Genomic DNA, 19,631 nt, shown 5'->3' with positions numbered 1-19,631 from the left:
TTTTGAGTCAGTTTCCAACTGATTTTGCAATCCCTCCTAATCCCCGGTTAAGAACGATCCCTACTTATACATATACTACAATTGTCACAAGAGGGTTTTAATTTGTGTGCTTACTTAGTTCGCATCAAATTTTTGGCGCCGTTGCCGGGGATTAGCAACTTTGCTAATCCCTTGGATTGTTATTTTCTGTTTGTTAATTTTATTAAAGTTTCTGACCTTGTTTTGTTTTTCTTGTTTTAGGTACTAGTGTATGACTCGAAGTTCTCAATCGATTCGTGAGGATATCTTGGACTTTGATAGCGATTTTGAGAGGACTTTGAGACGAAGGAAGAAGCAACACGAATCAAATCCACCAAGCCCGGAACCTGACCTTGAAGAACAAGTCCTAGAAGAGGAGGAGGAACCCACGGCAAGGATCTTTGAAGAACCACAAGTCATGGCCGTGGACAACCGGACACTTAAGGAGCTTTCCGCTTCGGGATTGGCTAATGCCGCACCCTTGTGTATCCAATATCCCCCACCGGCCGAAGGGAAGGCCGAGGAGTTTGAGTTGAAGTCAAGCTTGCTCCACCACATTCCGAAGTACCATGGGTTGTCCATGGAGGATCCGAACAAGCATCTGAAGGAATTCGAGGTGGTGTGTTCAAGCATGACTCCCGTCAACGTCGACGGAAGTATTTTGAAAATGAAGGCTTTTCCATTCTCTTTAATGGACAAAGCTAAGGATTGGTTGTACGACTTAGCTCCCGGAACCGTCACATCATGGGAGAGCATGAAGAGGGCTTTTCTGGAGAAGTTTTTCCCAACTTCTCGAATCATCCTTTTACGTAAAAGGATAAGTGGAATTCAGCAAGATGAAGGTGAGTCTTTTCCTACGTATTATGAACGTTTTAAATCTCTTGTTGCTTCTTGTCCACAGCATCAGATGAATGATGAGTTGCTTCTACAATACTTCTACGAGGGGCTCCTACCAATTGAACGTCAAATGCTTGACGCCTCGGCGGGTGGAGTATTGGTGGACAAGACACCCATGGCGGCCAAGGTTTTGATTGCTAACCGAGCGTTGAACACTCAACAATACGAAGGAGTAGGACAAAGAGGACCCCCACGGCAGCAAGTGCATGAGGTAAGTTCCACACCCGATATCCATTCACAATTAGCTAATCTTACTTCCATTGTGTCTCAGATGGCCGAAGGAATGAGGATGCAAGGACCAATTGTATGCGGGGTGTGTTCTATCCAAGGACATGCTTCTGAGAAGTGCCCACAACTCATCGAAAATGGTGGATGGGAAAGCGCCAATGCAATTGGATTTCAGGGCCAAAACCAACCAAGGAACGATCCGTACTCGAACACTTATAATCCAGGTTGGAGAGACCACCCGAACTTCAAATGGAGGGAGCCCCAACAACCACCACAACAAGGAGGCTTTAGGCAACAACCCCCGGGCTTCTACAACAAGCCATATGCACCCACATAAGCACCTCCACAATCTGCCCAAACAAGTTCAGGTAACACTTTAGACAATGATACACTTCTTAAGTTACTAACGAATTTGTCTCAGGGGCAAGAAAATCAAGCCAAAGCCATGCAAAACCAAGATAAGAGGGTGGAGCAATTGGAGAAACAAATTGGGCAGATTGCAGATTTTGTAGGGAAGTTTCGTGAGCAAGGCCAACTTCCTAGTTCTACCATTCCAAACCCCAAGGGAGGCTTCGAAAGTGCAAAGGCTATACTTTTGCGAAGTGGAAAAGAAGTCGGGGCATCATCATCAGGTCTTAACGAGGACGAAAAACTGAGAATTGAAGAGGAGGAGATAGGCCAACCCACGGCAAAGGTGGAAACACCTTTGCCGCAAGTTTGTATTGATCCAAAAGTGTCCAATTCGGCCAAAAAGGGTAAGAATGTGTCAAATTCAGTTCCTACTAATGTTGTTCCTTCGAATGTGCCTTTTCCTAGTAGGTTCATGCAAACGAAGAAAGAAGAAGCCGAGAAGGACATCCTTGAGACGTTTCGGAAAGTTCAAGTAAACATACCCCTTTTGGATGCAATTGATGCGAGAATTATACGCACACAAATTAAACCCTCTTTTTGTCAATTGTAGTAAAGAATGTAAGTAGGGATCGTTCTAGGCCGGGGATTAGGAGGGATTGCAAAATCACTTGGATTTGACTCAAAAACGTAAAAACAAGTTTAAAACACTATACTAAACTCGAAGAATGCAAAACTAAACTTTAAAACATCAAAACAAACCAAAAGACTCAAAATACTTAAAAACATAAAATAAGATAGATTAAGACTAAACAAATATGGGGGGGGATTGAGTTTGGATGAATTTGAGCTAAAATGGATAGATTGTAAAGAAAACAAATTGTAAATACGAATTTGATGGATTTGAATGGATGGGAGGCTAGCTAAGGGGTTCATCTCCACACATGTTATACTTGCACACAAAACGATTTCTAATTGCTTTTCAATAAACCATGAATTCTCAACGCCCCAGGTTGACCGTGATTGCACTAATTAACCCTCAGATTTTCCTAACGTTATTGAATTGGATGATTGCATACGACAACCCAAAACATTTCCCACAAGTCCCCTACATGATTGCATAATAGAGATACAAGCAAGAATCATTAAGTTCTTTGAAAACCATAAGCGTTGACGAAGCACTTGTTACTATGATTGCATGAAACTTATGCCAAGAATTTATTTAACGCGATTGTTTATAAGCAACCTCCACTACTTGTGAATATAAGTTCATAACTATTAGGTGAAACTCACTTATATTCTAGCGTCATATTCATGCATGAAAATTAAGCGTGCACTCTCAATAAACATACATAAATAGGTTATCAATCAAATAGTTAAACAAATTGAATCCACAACTTATGAAACGCAATTGGAAGTAATCAAATCATATTGCAAGCATAAACATATATTTCGAATCACCCCCTAGCCAAGGGGGGGTTTAGTTCCTCATACGTACAATACAAAGAGAATTGAAATTAAACATTGTAATCGAGGAAAAGAAACACCTAAACATTCCAACAACTCAAACTTGAATTGTATGAACGTTTAGGCACTCTTCTCCTCCTCTTCGTTGTAGCATAAGGTCTAAGGATAGTGTTTTGGAGAGATGGAAGTGTGGAATGGAGTGGGAAATGGTGTGAAGTGTGTTGGGAAAGATGGGAAGCCACGGCCAAGGGGCAATTTGGATGCTGGAAATGTAGGGAACTCACGGCTTGGCAGTTTTTGATGTGTTTTTGTGTTGGTTTTTTTGGTCCTCTTTGGTAATGGGAATGCAAGGGTTTTTATAGGAGGAATGGAGGTGGATATGGCTGATTGTTTAAGCATGCATGTGGCTGGTTAATGATGGAAAAACAGCTAGGAAAGTTGGTGGAAAGCTGGAAAGCATGTGGCAAGGTGTGTAGGTGCTGGAATCGACAAGGTTTTGCACGACAAAGGCTTGTTTGGGTGCATGTGATGATTTCTGTGGTGGGTTATGCATGACAAGGCTGGAATGTGGTGTAATGATGAAGGAATAATGTCTTGGTGGCTGGAATGATGAAGTGGTATGGCTGAAACAAAGGGGGAAGCACGGCATGGGCTTGTTGTTGGTGAAAATGTGGTTGAATGGTTGAATTAATTAATGGGAGTGCATGTGGCTTAAATGATTAAAGGGGGTGGAAGATGGCTGAATGAATAATGAAATGGGAAAGCATGTGGGTGAAATAATGAAGGAAATGCATGTGAAATGGCTGGAATGAACATGAAATGCACGGCTAGGTTGGTTGAATGATTATGGGTGCATGTCGGTGAATGTGTGGCTGCATGGTTGTGTTGGTGATGAATGTGAACTCTTTGTTCTTCATTTTCATTTCTTCATCCCTTTATTTATTCCTAGCCTCCTTTGGTCTTCAATTTCGTCCATCTACTTGGCTTTAAGCATATGCAATCCATTTAATGCCCCAAACTACTCCAAAATGCACCAAAATGCACTTTCTTGCTCCTTTAGCCCTTTGGACCTACAAACACACGAAAATAGCTTAAAGTACTAAAATTACTAAGTAGTAGCAACATAAATTCAAGAAAACAAGCAAACTAAGGCGCATAAATATGCTCCTATCAGCAATCAAGCAAGTCCCGAGGTACGCCAAGTTCTTAAAGGAGCTTTGCACCACGAGGAAGAGGATGTCGACCAAGGAAGTGGTAAAGGTAGGTGAAAATGTCACTGCCATCTTGCAACGCAAACTACCCCCCAAATGCAAAGATCCAGGTAGTTTTACCATTCCTTGTGTGATAGGTAATACTCGTTTTGAATCTGCCATGCTAGACCTAGGTGCTTCTATAAATGTTATGCCATATTCAATTTATGCATCTATGAACCTGGGAGTATTGAAAAATGATGGTGTAATCATACAATTGGCCGATAGATCTAATGCCTACCCAAAGGGAGTTTTGGAAGATGTGTTAGTGCAGGTTAATCATTTAATTTTTCCGGCGGACTTCTATGTGCTCGAGATGGATGAATCTGACCATACCCCTTCGTTGCCAATCCTACTTGGCCGACCATTCATGAAGACGGCTCGGACGAAGATTGATGTGTTTAATGGAACTTTGTCCATGGAATTTGATGGGGAAGTTGTTAATTTTAGTCTTTCTGATTCTATTAAGTATCCTAGTGAGGATCATTCATGTTTCTCCATTGATATAATTGACTCTTTGGCGCAGGGATATATGGAAGATTTGAATGCCGATGCGCTTGAAAACGTCATTACAAGAAGCATGGAACTCAAAACCAAGGGAGGGGGATTGTTGCTAGGCCACGGCACACACATTCCATTGCATGCCGTGCACCCTAGTGAGGAATGTATGGAGTTGGTTGCTGCCCTAGGCACGAGGGTAAGTTTTCTAAATTTGAGTCAATTCCCATTTCGACTAATAAGTTGCTTCCATCCGTAGTTCAGGCACCTACCCTTGATCTCAAACCACTACCGGGACATTTGAAGTACATTTTCTTGGGGGAAGAGGAGACATTACCGGCCATTATTTCTTCATCACTCACGGCACAAGAAGAGGGGAAACTAGTGCGTGTTTTGAAGGAGTTCAAATCTGCCCTAGGGTGGACCTTGGCCGATATAAAAGGTATTAGTCCCGCCACATGTATGCATCACATATTTCTTGAGGAGGGGGCCAAACCAACTAGAGAGGCTCAACGCCGTCTTAACCCTCCAATGATGGAAGTTGTGAAAAAGGAGATAATCAAGCTTTTAGATTGTGGAGTTATATCCAATCTCGGATAGTAAGTGGGTTTCACCTATCCAATGTGTGCCGAAGAAATCTGGAGTGACGGTTGTGGAGAACGCGGAGAATGAGTTGGTGCCCACTCGAATCCAAACCGGTTGGCGCGTATGCACTGATTATAGGAAGATAAACGCCACCACGAGGAATGACCACTTCCCATTGCCGTTCCTAGATCAAATGTTGGAAAGGTTAGCGGGTCATTCATTTTATTGTTTTCTTGATGGATACTCTGGTTATAATCAAATTGTTATTGCCCCGGATGATCAAGAAAAGACCACTTTTACATGCCCCTTTGGTACATTTGCTTATCGTCGCATGCCATTTGGTTTATGTAATGCACCTGCTACATTTCAAAGATGCATGATGAGCATATTTTCAGATTATGTTGAGAAAATAATTGAGGTTTTTATGGATGATTTCAGTGTTTTTGGTAATTCATTTGATGGTTGTTTGAATAATCTGAGTTTGATTTTGAACCGTTGTGTTGAAACAAATCTTGTGCTTAATTGGGAAAAATGTCACTTCATGGTTAAGCAAGGTATTGTTCTAGGACATATTATTTCTGAAAAAGGCATTGAAGTAGATAAATCTAAGGTAGACCTTGTTCGTCACTTACCCTCTCCAACTTCGGTTAGAGAGGTTCGTTCGTTTCTTGGTCATGCAGGTTTTTATAGGCGGTTCATAAAGGATTTCTCCACGATTGCGCAGCCACTATGCCGATTGCTTCAAAAAGAGGTGGCTTTCGAGTTTGATGATGCATGCTCCACGGCATTCAAGCACTTAAAGGAGGCTCTCACTTCGGCTCCCATTATCACACCTCCAGATTGGATCCTTCCATTCGAGTTGATGTGCGATGCTTCGGACTATGCGATTGGTGCTGTTTTGGGGCAGCGAAAGAACAAACAACCTCATGTTATTTATTATGCATCTAGAACACTAAATGATGCTCAATTAAATTACTCAACCACTGAGAAAGAATTACTTGCTGTGGTATTTGCATTAGATAAGTTTCGGTCATACTTACTTGGTACTAAAGTTATTATTTTTACTGATCATGCAGCCCTCAAGTATTTGCTCACGAAACAGGAGGCCAAGCCTAGACTAATTCAATGGCTGTTGCTTTTACAAGAGTTTGACATTGAGATTCGGGATAAGAAGGGCGTGGAGAATGTGGTGGCTGACCACCTAAGTCGAATGGTACATGAGGAAGTAGCGCCAATTTCTGAAACCTTTCCCGATGAGCAATTAATGTCTATCCAGGTAAGTGACCCTTGGTATGCAGATTTGGTGAACTTTTTGGTGTCTAAACATACCCCTAGCACATTTAATAGGAATCAACGTGATAAGCTTAAAAAGGATGCTAGGTTTTATGTTTGGGATGACCCATACCTCTGGAAATTTTGTCCCGATCAGATTGTACGACGTTGTGTGAATGAATCTGAGTTTCAATCTATTTTAACATTCTGTCATTCATATGCATGTGGGGGACATTTTGGCACCCAACGCACTGCCCTTAAAGTCTTAGAATGTGGGTTTTATTGGCCAACAATTTTTAGGGATGCTAGGACATTTTGCCTTACATGTGATCGTTGTCAACGAATGGGTAATATAAGTGTTAAGGATCAAATGCCACAAAACCCTATACTTTCTGTTGAAATATTTGATGAGTGGGGAATTGATTTTATGGGTCCTTTTCCTTCATCACATGGTTTTCTCTATATCTTGTTGGCGGTGGATTATGTTTCCAAATGGGTGGAAGCAAAAGCCACCCGTACTAACGATTCCAAAGTGGTTGCAGATTTTGTGAAGTCTAACATTTTTGCTAGGTTCGGAATGCCTCGAGTCCTTATAAGTGATGGAGGTTCACATTTTTGTAATCGCACAATCGAGGCACTGCTCAAGAAGTACAACGTTACACATAGGGTTTCGACACCCTATCATCCTCAAACAAGCGGGCAAGCCGAGGTGTCGAATCGGGAGGTAAAACAGATTCTTGAGAAGACGGTTGGGCCAAGAAGAAAAGATTGGAGCTTGAGGTTAGAGGATGCATTGTGGGCTTATAGGACCGCCTACAAAACACCCATAGGAATGTCCCCCTTTCGGCTTGTTTATGGCAAACCATGTCACTTACCTGTGGAGTTGGAGCACAAGGCTCATTGGGCCGTGAGGAAGTTCAACATGGATGTAGATGAGGCGGGAATTCATCGTAAGCTTCAATTGAATGAACTTGAAGAAATACGGAATGAAGCTTACGAGAATGCCCGCATTTATAAGGAAAAGACAAAGGCCTTTCATGATAAGATGATTCGCACCAAGTCCTTCTCTGTTGGACAAAAAGTGTTGTTGTTTAATTCTCGTCTTCGTCTATTTCCGGGTAAGTTACGTTCACGTTGGATTGGACCCTTTGTTATTACTAATGTTTTTCCTCATGGTGCAGTCCAAGTTCGTAGTTTCAAAACAGGTCAAGAGTTCAAGGTGAATGGGCATCGCTTGAAGCCTTTCTACGAGAGCTTTGTAGAACATGATGTGGAGGAGACAACCCACTATGCCGTGGGTTCCCATGAAGGTTGATCAATGTGGCATCGTCCGACTGCAAGACGTAAAAGAAAGCGCTACTTGGGAGGCAACCCATGCAATCAACAAAGGAAGAACTTGGGAATCGCTCCACACTCAGATTTGCGTCCCTAAACCCTTTTCTTTGTTGCTTACTTTATGTTATGTGTAAAGTGTTCAATTGTGTCTAAAACATTGAGGACAATGTTTAGTTTAAGTGTGGGGGGGTAACATTCTGTTTTGAGACTTTTTGCATGAAATTCGTAGGGTATTACCACCTAACATGTCTAACCATGTTTCCCACTGTTTTTAAGTGTTTTTAAGCTATTTTAGAGTGTTTTAGAGTGTGTTGACTTAAAAATCCGAAAATACCATAAAAATTTGAAAAATTGTTTTGAAAAACCCAAAAAGAGTTGTTTTTGTGTGTTTGTTTGTGTCGTAGGTCACCTTCCAACACCATGATGAGGATTTGGTTTTTAATTGCATGATGGTTAAAGAAAGTTACAAACATGGATGGACGGTTGATATACTCTTTGGTTTATGCTTAGTTGTAGTTATAGTTTACGAATTCACATGTAATCACAAAGAAAAAATTAGTTTTTGTAACATGCTTGAAGGAATGAACTCAAACTAACGCTACATCCCGGTGAGACTTGAGCCTAAACGTTTATTTGGAGAGTAATAATCTATGCATCATTGTTTTCTAAAGTCGTTGCATGATCTCATTATTTATTGCTTGGTTACTACTTAGAAGGCGTTTTATCACTTAGTTCCAAATGCTAGAACTCATGCCCATTTCATTCAAAGCATGTCATTGATTTGCATAACACATGTTCAAGATGAAGTTGTGTAGTGACCACCATCAAATCCAAACAGCCATGTGCCCTTCACTCATTTTGTGTTTAAGTTTAACCTCATTGAGCCGTGTTAGCCCATGTTCTTTGTTAACCCACATTATCCTCACTTAGCCTAGATTAGGACCATCCATACCCTTGTTCTTGAAGCATAGTAAGCATGACTGAAAATGAATTCCTTTTGATTACTGTGTTGCAGAAAATAAGTGTGGGGGAAGGATTATTGATGTGAGTTTATGTGCCATAGGCACGGTTAGAAAAAAAAAAAAAGAAAAAAGAGAAAAGAAGAAAGAAAAGAAAAGAAAAGAAAAAAAAATGAAAAAGAGTTGAAAAGAAGTGAAAAAGAGTTCCAAAGTATTGGTTGTTGAAGTAAGGGCCCAAAACAATGAATTAGGCCCTAGGAGTTGTTTGAATCTCCCCTATTTGTCTAAAAGTTGATTTCTGCATTCTAAGGGAATTCTAGGTCTTAATTTCATTACTTTACTTACTATTGCTTAAAGAACTTTTGTTTATCCCTATCTTTCCTTGTTAGCCAATACCCCAAGCCCCGTTACAACCCTTGACTTCTATCTTGAGTGTTGTGCATTTCAATTGTGGAGTTTGAATTTGGTATGAGCATATGGTGTCACTGGTTCTCGCATCTAAGTAGTATCATTCCATTCATGAGATCATATCTAAACACGTTTAATTACTCCAGAAATTGCGTTCTTTGTTATAACATATGTGAGTACTAGTCTTTCATGTTTACATCAATCTTCTCACATATAACTAGTGTAGGGTGTGTAGTCAGAAAATCTGAGTGAAAATTGAGTGCATAACTAGTGAGGAATTGAGGGAATTCGCTAAGGCATGTTACTACATTCAAAATGTGTTTTAATTGATTAAATGCGAACTAGTGAATGGTGACTATGATTAAGTATGTGCTCGAGGGGAAGGAAGACTAAAAGCTATGTGAGTAATGATCTTTGACATGTCATGTTTCATTGGAAATCCCTGAGGCAAACGTTGGAAGGTTTAGGTTATGTTTTGTTTGTTTTGTTTTGCTCGAGGACTAGCAAAAGTTAAGTGTGGGGGAATTTGATAGGAGCATATTCATGCGACTTAATTAGCTTGTTCTCGTGCATTTATGTTGTGTTTACTTAGTTATTTTAGTGTTTAAGGCCACTTTTGTGTATTTTCAGATTATAAGGCCAAAGTGTGCAAGAAGATGCAAATTGGAGTCTTTTGGAGCGAAAGAGGAATGAATGAGTTGAAGACTTGATGAAACGACGAATTCCTACTCCAACGATGAATTCCTACCAAAACGAGGAATCCTACTCAAACAAGGATTCCTACTTGAAGTAGGAAAGTTAACCCTAAGTTTCCAGTTTTGGTAACCTTTCCTAATCTAAACGTCCGTATTTTCTAGCCACTTTGTAGGCCTTGTATGCACTTTAGTACACAAGACCAAGGCCCTAGCCCAATTTCCAACCCATGCCGTGCCTTTAGCCCAATTCCCTTCCCTTGCCGTGCAAGGGGGGTAGTTTTGTCCCATTTTATGCACCTAAACCCTAACCCTAAACCCTAGCCGCACCCTAGGGTGATTATTCATTCATTCTTCTTATTTTCAGCCACAAAAACATCTCAGCCGCAAGTCCCCATTTATTCACCCTAAAATCCCATAAGCTGTCACCCCCCTCTCATTCATTCTACACACTCATCAGCCATTCACCCTAATATTCTCCCATAAGCCGCAGCCACCATCTCCCTATTCTCTCCCAAAACCGTGCATTCCCCCTTCATTCCAGCCATCTTCCACACCTTTCCCACCATTGCCGCAGCCATCTCCACCCTTCCAGCCACCTTCCACACCTTCCCACACCTTCCACCAACCTTGCCGCACCACCAAACCTCTCTAAATCCATCCCTAACCCAGAAAACCATCCAAAAACACCATAAAACCTCTCTGCCGCAGCAAGAAAAGGAGAAAGAGGAGCTTGGACGCGCAGAAATTCAAGTGGATTCGTTGTGCGTTCTAGGTGTAATCAATCTTTTGTTCGTTATGTTTAAATTCAATTGTATTTCTCTTTCTGTGAACATGAGAGGCTAAATCCCTAGTTAGCTAGGGGGTGATTCGAAACCATGATTATATATGTGAAATAAGTTGATTACTTCCAGTTATCGTTGCATAAGTCGTGAATCCAATTTGGTTAACCGTTTGATTTAGAACTTATTCTTGTATGTTGATTGAGAGTGCACGCTTAATTTGTATGCTTGAATTTGGTGCTAGGATATAAGTTTGTTTCACCTAATCGTTATGAATTTATATTCACAAGTAGTGAAGGTCGCTAGTCACGACCATGTTAAGTAGATTCCTGGCAAGAGTATCATGCTTTTCATAGTTACAAATGCCTTGTCGATGCTTATAATTTCCAAAGAACGTAATGATTCTAACTTGTATCTTTATCATGCTGTTCATATAGAGAACTTGTTAGGAATAATTTGTTTGCGATGCATATTCATCCAATTCAATGATTCTAGGGAAATTTGAAGGTTAATTTAAGCGGACCTAATTAACTTGGAGTGTCGAGGTTCATAACTTATTGAATTGATAACTGGAAATTGATTTACGTTGCATATATTTCATGTGTGGAGAAGAACCCCTTAGCTATTCCATCATCCATATTTTCATCAAATTCATATTTAGAATCTGCCCTTAATTGCAATCTGTGCATTTAGTTTAATTTCGTCAAAACCTCAATCCCCCTTTACTTTAGTGTCCAATTTAGTTAGAAAGTGTCTTAGTTTGTGTTTATAAGTGTTTTGATTCAATTTGTTACACAAATTCGCCCAAATTCACCAAAGTGCTCAAAACTGCCCAGAAAGTGTTTTTAAGGCAGTTTTGAGTGTTTTGGGGCTGTTTTGAGTCTTTTGATTTGTTTTAGTGTTTTAAGTGTTTAGTTTTGCATTCTTTGAGTCTAGTTTAGTGTTTTAAACTTTATTTTACGTTTTTGAGTCAGTTTCCAAGTGATTTTGCAATCCCTCCTAATCCCCGGTTAAGAACGATCCCTACTTATACATATACTACAATTGTCACAAGAGGGTTTTAATTTGTGTGCTTACTTAGTTCGCATCAAGAAGGTCCTTCTCCACACATGATATATGCATACAAACCAATGTCCAGTTATTATTCCTTTAGACTATGAATGACAACGCCCCAAATTAGTTGCATCGCACAACTAACCCTCAAGTTTTCCCTATTTCATTGAATTAGATGGAATACGCATCTAAACCAAATTATCTTTTTCAAGTTCTTTATATGAGACGCATAACAAAGATACATATCAAAAGTCATTAAGTTTTGTGAAAACTATAAGCATTGACAAGGCACTCATCACTATGAAACTCATGAGATTCATACCAAGGATTTACTTAACGCGATTGTGACTAGCAACCTCCACTACTTGTGAATATAAGTGAATAAAAATTACGTGAAACCCTCCTATACTTTAGCATCAAGTTTATGCATGGAAATTAAGTGTTAACCCCCAACCCACATACATAAACCAGTTTTAATAACTTAGATAAGCAAATCACATTCATGCCTTAAGAAATAATAACCGAACGTAATCAATTCATATAAAACATATAATCATGGCTTCAAATTCTCCTCTAACTAAAAAGAAGTTAGTTCCTTATGTTCGCAAAACAAAGATAATTAAATTTAAACATCGAGCTAAGACTAAGGATAGAATACACCTAGAAACTCTCCACACTCCAATGGCAGATTTCGAACTCTCCTTGGATGGCAGATTGCACAAGTCCTCCTCTCCTTGCTTCCTTGCTTGCGGCACTAGGGTGGTGTAGAATGGATTGTGGTGTTTGATGGATGAAAGTATGAATGAATGAATGAGTGAGTGGATGGATTGAATGGTGCGGCATAGGCTGTTTATATAGGATGATTATGCACACTTAGTGAAGGAAAAGGATTGCACAATCCCATGGAAAAAGGGTTAAGTCTAGGTAGAAACCAAAGGGGAAAGGGATAGGGATTTTCGCCAGAAATTAAGGGCTTCTAGAAACTAGGTATTTTTTTGGCAGAATTTAGACTTCGAGAAGGGATAAAGGGTAGATTTCTGGACCTAAATGGATAAGGACTCATGATATAGGTGTAGAGGAAGGATTGCAACTCCTAATCCTACAAGGAATGGTCCACATGCAGCAAACAAATGGATAAGGCTTCTAGAAACTGAAATAGGTGTTTAAATGTGTAATTAATCCCCTCTAATTAGCTAGATTTAAGTCCTAACCTGATTTGGATAGGATAGGATAGGATAATGTTAGAGTTAGGAAAGGATAAGGTTGATTAGGATAGGATAAGATAAGGTTGGATAAGGTTCCATATTTCTTGCTATTTCCTTATCTTCTTTGATTTAGGACTTCATCCACCAGATTTGTAGCCTTTCCTAGCCCTTCTTGACTTCAATTTCGTCCATCTTCTTTACTCCATGGTTAAGTTATCCAATCCATGCCCAAAAATGCTCCAATTAGCTTCAAAATGCTCTCTCTTGCTCCTTTTGCCATTAGGACCTAAAAACGTACGAAAATAGCTTAAAAGACTAAAATAGATAGTAATTAACTAACTAAATGCAGGGAAACAACATAACTAAGTAGCATAAATATAGTCCTATCAGTTTGTGTCGTAGGTTACCTTCCAACGCAATGATGAGGATTTGGTTTTTAATTGCATGATGGTTAAAGAAAGTTACAAACATGGATGGACGTTTGATATACTCTTTGGTTTATGCTTGTTTGTAGTTATAGTTTACGAATTCACATGTAATCACAAAGAAAAATTAGTTTTTGTAACATGCTTGAAGGAATGAACTCAAACTAACGCTACATCCCGGTGAGACTTAAGCCTAAACGTTTATTTGGAGAGTAATAATCTGTGCATCATTGTTTTCTAAGTCGTTGCATGATCTCATTATTCTTTGCTTGGTTACTACTTAGAAGGCATTTCATCACTTAGTTCCAAATGCTAGAACTCATGCCCATTTCATTCAAAGCATGTTATTGATTTGCATAACACATATTCAAGATGAAGTTGTGTAGTGACCACCATCAAAGCCAAATAAGCCGTGTGCCCTTCACTCATTTTGTGTTTAAGTTTAACCCCATTGAGCCGTGTTAGCCCATGTTCTTTGTTAACCCATATCATCCTCACCTAGCCTAGATTAGGACCACCCATACCCTTGTTCTTGAAGCATAGTAAGCATGACTGAAAATGAATTCCTTTTGATTAATGTGTTGCAGAAAATAAGTGTGGGGGAAGGATGATGGATGTGAGTTTATGTGCCATAGGCACTGCTAGAAAAAAAAAAAAAAAGAAAAAATGTGTGAAAGAAAAAAAAAAAAAAAGAAAGAAAAGAGGTGAAAAGGAGTTCCAAAGTATGGTTTGTTGAAGTAAGGGCCCAAAACAATGAATTAGGCCCTAAGAGTTGTTTGAATCCTCCCTATTTGTCTAAAAGTTGATTTCTGCATTCTAAGTGAATTCTAGGTCTTAATTTCATTACTTTGCTTGCTATTGCCTAAAGAACTTTTGTTTATCCCTATCTTTCCTTGTTAGCCAATACCCCAAGCCCCGTTACAACCCTTGACTTCTATCTTGAGTGTTGTGCATTTCAATTGTGGAGTTTGAATTTGGTATGAGCATATGGTGTCACTGGTTCTTGCATCTAAGTAGTAGCATTCCATTCATGAGATCATATCTTAACATGTTTAATTACTCCAGAAATTGCGGTCTTTGTTATAACATATGTGAGTACTAGTCTTTCATGTTTACATCAATCTTCTCACATATAACTATTGTAGGGTGTGTAGTCAGAAAATCTGAGTGAAAATTGAGTGCATAACTAGTGAGGAATTGAGGCAATTCTCTAAGGCATGTTACTACATTCAAAATGTGTTTTAATTGATTTAATGCGAACTAGTGAATGGTGACTATAATTAAGTATGTGCTCGAGGGGAAGGAAGACTAAAAGCTATGTGACTAATGATCTTTGACATATCATGTTTCAATGGAAATCCCTGAGGCAAACGTTGGAAGGTTTAGGTTTTGTTTTGTTTGTTTTGTTTCGTCTTATTTTCTGTAGTTGTTTTGTTTTGCTCGAGGACTAGCAAAAGCTAAGTGTGGGGGAATTTGATAGGAGCATATTCATGCGACTTAATTAGCTTGTTCTCGTGCATTTATGTTGTGTTTCCTTAGTTATTTTAGTGTTTAAAGTCACTTTTGTGTATTTTCAGATTATAAGGCCAAAGTGTGCAAGAAGATGCAAATTGGAGTCTTTTGGAGCAAAAGAGGAATGAATGAATTGAAGACTTGAAGAAACGATGAATTCCTACCAAAACGAGGATTCCTACTCAAACAAGGATTCCTACTTGAAGTAGGAAAGTTAACCCTAGGTTTCCCATTTTGGTAACCTTTCCTAATCTTAAACGTCCGTATTTTCTAGCCACTTTGAAGGCCTTGTAGGCACTTTAGAACACAAAACCAAGGCCCTAGCCTACTTACACAACCTTGCCGTGCCCTTTCCCTTTCTCCCCTTCCCTTGCCGTGCAAGGGGGGGGGCAATTTTGTCCTAGGGTTGCACTTAAAACACATGCTCCTAACCCTAGCCGCACCTATTAATCAATCCCTCTTTTAATTTCTGATTTTATTTCCTAATTCTAGCAGCCTTTGAATTAATTTTAGTTAATAAAAATAAACTAGGGTTTGAATTTCTGAAACCCTAGGTTTTCCACCACCTAGCCGCACCCTATATTCTCTTCTTTGATTCATTCTTTTTAGTTTTCAGCCACAAAATCATCTCAGCCGCAATTCCCATCCATAAACCCTAAGCCTTCTAATCTGAGCCGTACCCTTTATTCCACCCTAGTCTCTCTTCATTCATTCATTATTCATTCTCTCACATTGAGCCACTTTCACTCCCTTGCCGCAGCCACCATACCCCTTTCTCCATTCAATCTGTAGCTTCCCCATCCAAATCAGCCATTACCCACCTTTGCCGCAGCTTCCCATACATCCCCCACACCATTCCACACCTCCATACACCACCCACACCCCTTGCCGCAACCCTTCACCTCCCTAAATCCATTCCCTACCCAAAATAACATCCAAAAACCACCCACACCATCTCTGCCGCAGCAAGGAGAAGAAGAAAGAGAAGCTTAAACGCGCAGAAATTCAAGTGGATTCGTTGGGCGTTCTAGGTGTAATCAATCTTTTAATCTTTATGTTTAAATTCAATTTTATTTCTCTTTCTGTGAACATGAGAGGCTAAATCCCTAGTTAGCTAGGGGGTGATTCAAAACCATGTTTATGCTTGCAATATGAATTGATTACCTTTGGTTGGAATTTCATGAGTTGTGGATTCAATTTATTTAACTGCTTGATTGATAACTTATTTGTGTATGTTTATTGAGAGTGCAGGCTTAATTTTCATGCATGAATATGATGCTAGAATATAAGTAAGTTTCACCTAATAGTTACAAACTTATATTCACAAGTAGTGGAGGTTGCTTATAAACAATCGCGTTAAATGAATTCTTGGCACTAGTTTCATGCTCATCATAGTAACGAATGTGAAGGAAGATTTGTGAAAAACAAGTTCATTTGAGCAACATCAACAACATGCAATTAACAATTAAAAGGCGGAATCATGTTTATATGCACTCAAAAACAAAACTTAACCCATGAACTTCAAAGCCTAGTAGATAGGTGAACCAAGACTCAACTCAAAACAAAGTGAGTTGAGAAATCAATACCTTTGTAGATTCCTCTTTGCATAAGCAAAGGCTAATCACCCAAAGAGAGGGCCTTCATTCCTTGCATCTTAGATCCATGGATTTGGATGGATGAAAAGGTTTCTCCAAGTTCCCAAAATTGAGAACCTCTAAGTCTCCACACCAAGGCATATTGTAGAAGAAATGAGTGACCTAGAGGAAGTAAGATTGCTAGATGTTTTCCTCTAGGGTGGCCGGCCTCTTTGAGAGCAAAGGGAGGTTTGTGTTCTCATCTTTACTCCTAAGAAAACCCTAAGGATGAAATGGCTATAAAGATGTCTTTATACCACCTCACAATGGAGTGGCAAACTTGCAATTAAGCCAAGTTCACTACCCTCCTCTAAATGGCCGGCCATATGGGATTTATTGGGCTATTTGGGCCTTTGTGAATCATTACTCATTAAGTTGTCATACAACTTAAGTCAATGGACTTGACGTTCGAAGCCCATTGGGCCTTAAGGTCCAAAACTATCCCGAGGTCTTTTAACGAACTTATTCGTTTGATTAATAATCATATTAATTGATCCTTGCCATAAATAATTAAACCATTTAATTATTCTTACTCATCTCCGTTGAATCTTCAATCTCTACCTTACACGGTGTACGATCCATTAGGTTCCTTTTAGCGAGGCAGTGGGCGATTCAAACTCTTTCAAATCGATTGTGAATTGAAACTTACTTTCAATTCTCCCGTTAGTGATAATACACTTTTAGGGCTTCCACAAACCATGGTTGACGCCTAGCAGCATGTCATGGTTACCCAAGCTAATCAGAAGAGGTGGAGAACCTATTCAGTTTTAGGATTACAAATGCAATACGGTCTTTCTCTAATACAATACTCTTGACCACATTGTTTGGTTTGATAGTTTATTCATGTCTACTATCCAATGTGAGTCTTGTGCTTATATGATTACCTTGAATGTGATTTGGAACACATTCCTAAATCTCATTCATACTTTGGCCAAAGATTCTTAATCATATCATAGAGTATTCTCCCTCAAACAGTTTGAAGGTTAGAGATCCCTTGTTGCGCATTCACTTGCCTCCATGGCTAAGTGGCTTAACCCCAACGATGCCGTGGACACCCTCCTGATGGAGTGACTTTGACATAATCAAAGATTAAGGACCTAACCACAAGACAATTGTGATGCCTCAGGTCAAAAGACTAATTTGCATTATCCCAACCATGAGTTCTCATGTGACATGAATATGAGAACTCTTCGTTGATCGTGTTCAGTGAACTCATTCTCTATTGAGCACCTACGTACTTGTCTTGATGTCACACACACCAATGACTCGAGACTAGTCACTCTCCCTGAGAGAAGTCATTTACTTTTAACGTTTCCACCCAAATATCTCTTTAGTCATAATAAAGAGATATCTCATTATCACTTCATTCATAATGAAGAGATATTCTATGATGGATTAGATTCATAATCTAATACATTTACGCTTCCATTACGTTACTCTAATTCTTCCTCATTCTTGAGGAATCCATCCTTAGTATTTCTTAAATACCTAAGGATTCACTTGACAGTTGCCATGGTTCTGATCCTGGGCTTGCACTGATATCATCTTGTACCGTTCTAGGTACAACTTATATCAATGTTTTCATACAATATGTAATACATAAATCACCTTTCTGCGTATGCATAAAGGATTCTATTTACGCATTATTTCTTTGGGAGTCAAAGGGTACATTCCCTTTGAGAAGAATAACTTCCTAGTCTCACTAGAATTGTCATTCTAATTGAAGTTTATCATCATATGAGAAACTTCCTAGCATCTCATTGTCTATTTTAGGGATTGATATAATCCAATTATATCTTGAAATCTATCATTATAGATTTCCATCCCATGTATATAGATTATGTCTCCCATATACATTCTATCATTATAGAATGTTTAAAGTCATAACTTTAACGATGACGAATTCCTTTCATTTTCAAAATTAATATATATCATGTATATATATTCAAATTTAGGAATATGATCAACTCCCACTAATCTTTTGTAAACCTAGTAAACAAAAGATTCATTTACATCTTTATGAGAAATCAAACAATTGATCTTTTCTCATAAGACGCTTATAGCTCCCACTAGCTTGCTAAGATCCATGATGGATGGATCTCTACAACTAACCTGTCTTGTGATTTATAGTTTTAGACATATATTATCAAGACTATCTTAATAATGGTTTCGGAAACCCATATTATGTCCAAACCATTCAACTGAGACGGTTTATAAATCCTTCTGGACTACCTTGGAGCTTGTGGTATAGGAACTAGGTTGTCTTAGAAGTATATATCATATATATATGGGTAATTGATAATGTCCAACGAACTAAATCTTATTCATGTTCATTCTTCTCCTAATGGAGAAATTCATTATCTTACGATGCTACTTTCCTTGATATTTTTCAAGGAAATTAATCTAAAGTGTTACTTTTACCTTGGATCAAATCTAAGGAGGTAAATACTTTAGACGTCTTACTCATCTACTTACATTTCTTGAATTCTTTGAAACCTTTTGCAAAGTATTCGGACTTGTGTTTATTCAAAATAAACTATAGTCCAACCGAGAGTGATCTTCGGTGAATGTCATACAACATGAGTAGTATTATGTTGTGGACAAGTGCCACTAACATCTAAGTGAATTAACCTCAACAACTTTGTGATTCTTTCTTCTTTCCAAAAGAATAAAGATTCGAACATTTCGCCTCTATACAATTTTAACAAGAAGGTATTGGATCCGGATCTAACGATCCAAAGCATCCATCTATGACCAACTCATAACTTATGTTTTAGAGGTATCACAACTCAGTTGGATTAGTCACTACCTTGCAACCTTTTGGGTTTTAAGCATCGTTATATTCTTAAACAGTTAACACTACCACATCATCTCTACTATAGAGACAACCAATTAAATTACAATAATCTAATTATTGATTAATAAAGAACAATGTTTTGTCAAACAAAACATTCATCCATCTCTACTATAGTGACGGATTTAAGTTCCTTAAAATTGGAATGTAAAGACAATCTTTAGTATTTTCCAATTTCTTTGGTAGTTCATATGAGGAAGTAAGTACAA

The sequence above is a fragment of the Pyrus communis genome, chromosome 13 (assembly GCF_041283825.1).
Source record: "Pyrus communis isolate YQ-2024b chromosome 13, ASM4128382v1, whole genome shotgun sequence".
Classification (NCBI taxonomy): Eukaryota; Viridiplantae; Streptophyta; class Magnoliopsida; order Rosales; family Rosaceae; genus Pyrus; species Pyrus communis.
Note: the sequence above shows the minus strand (reverse complement) of the source record.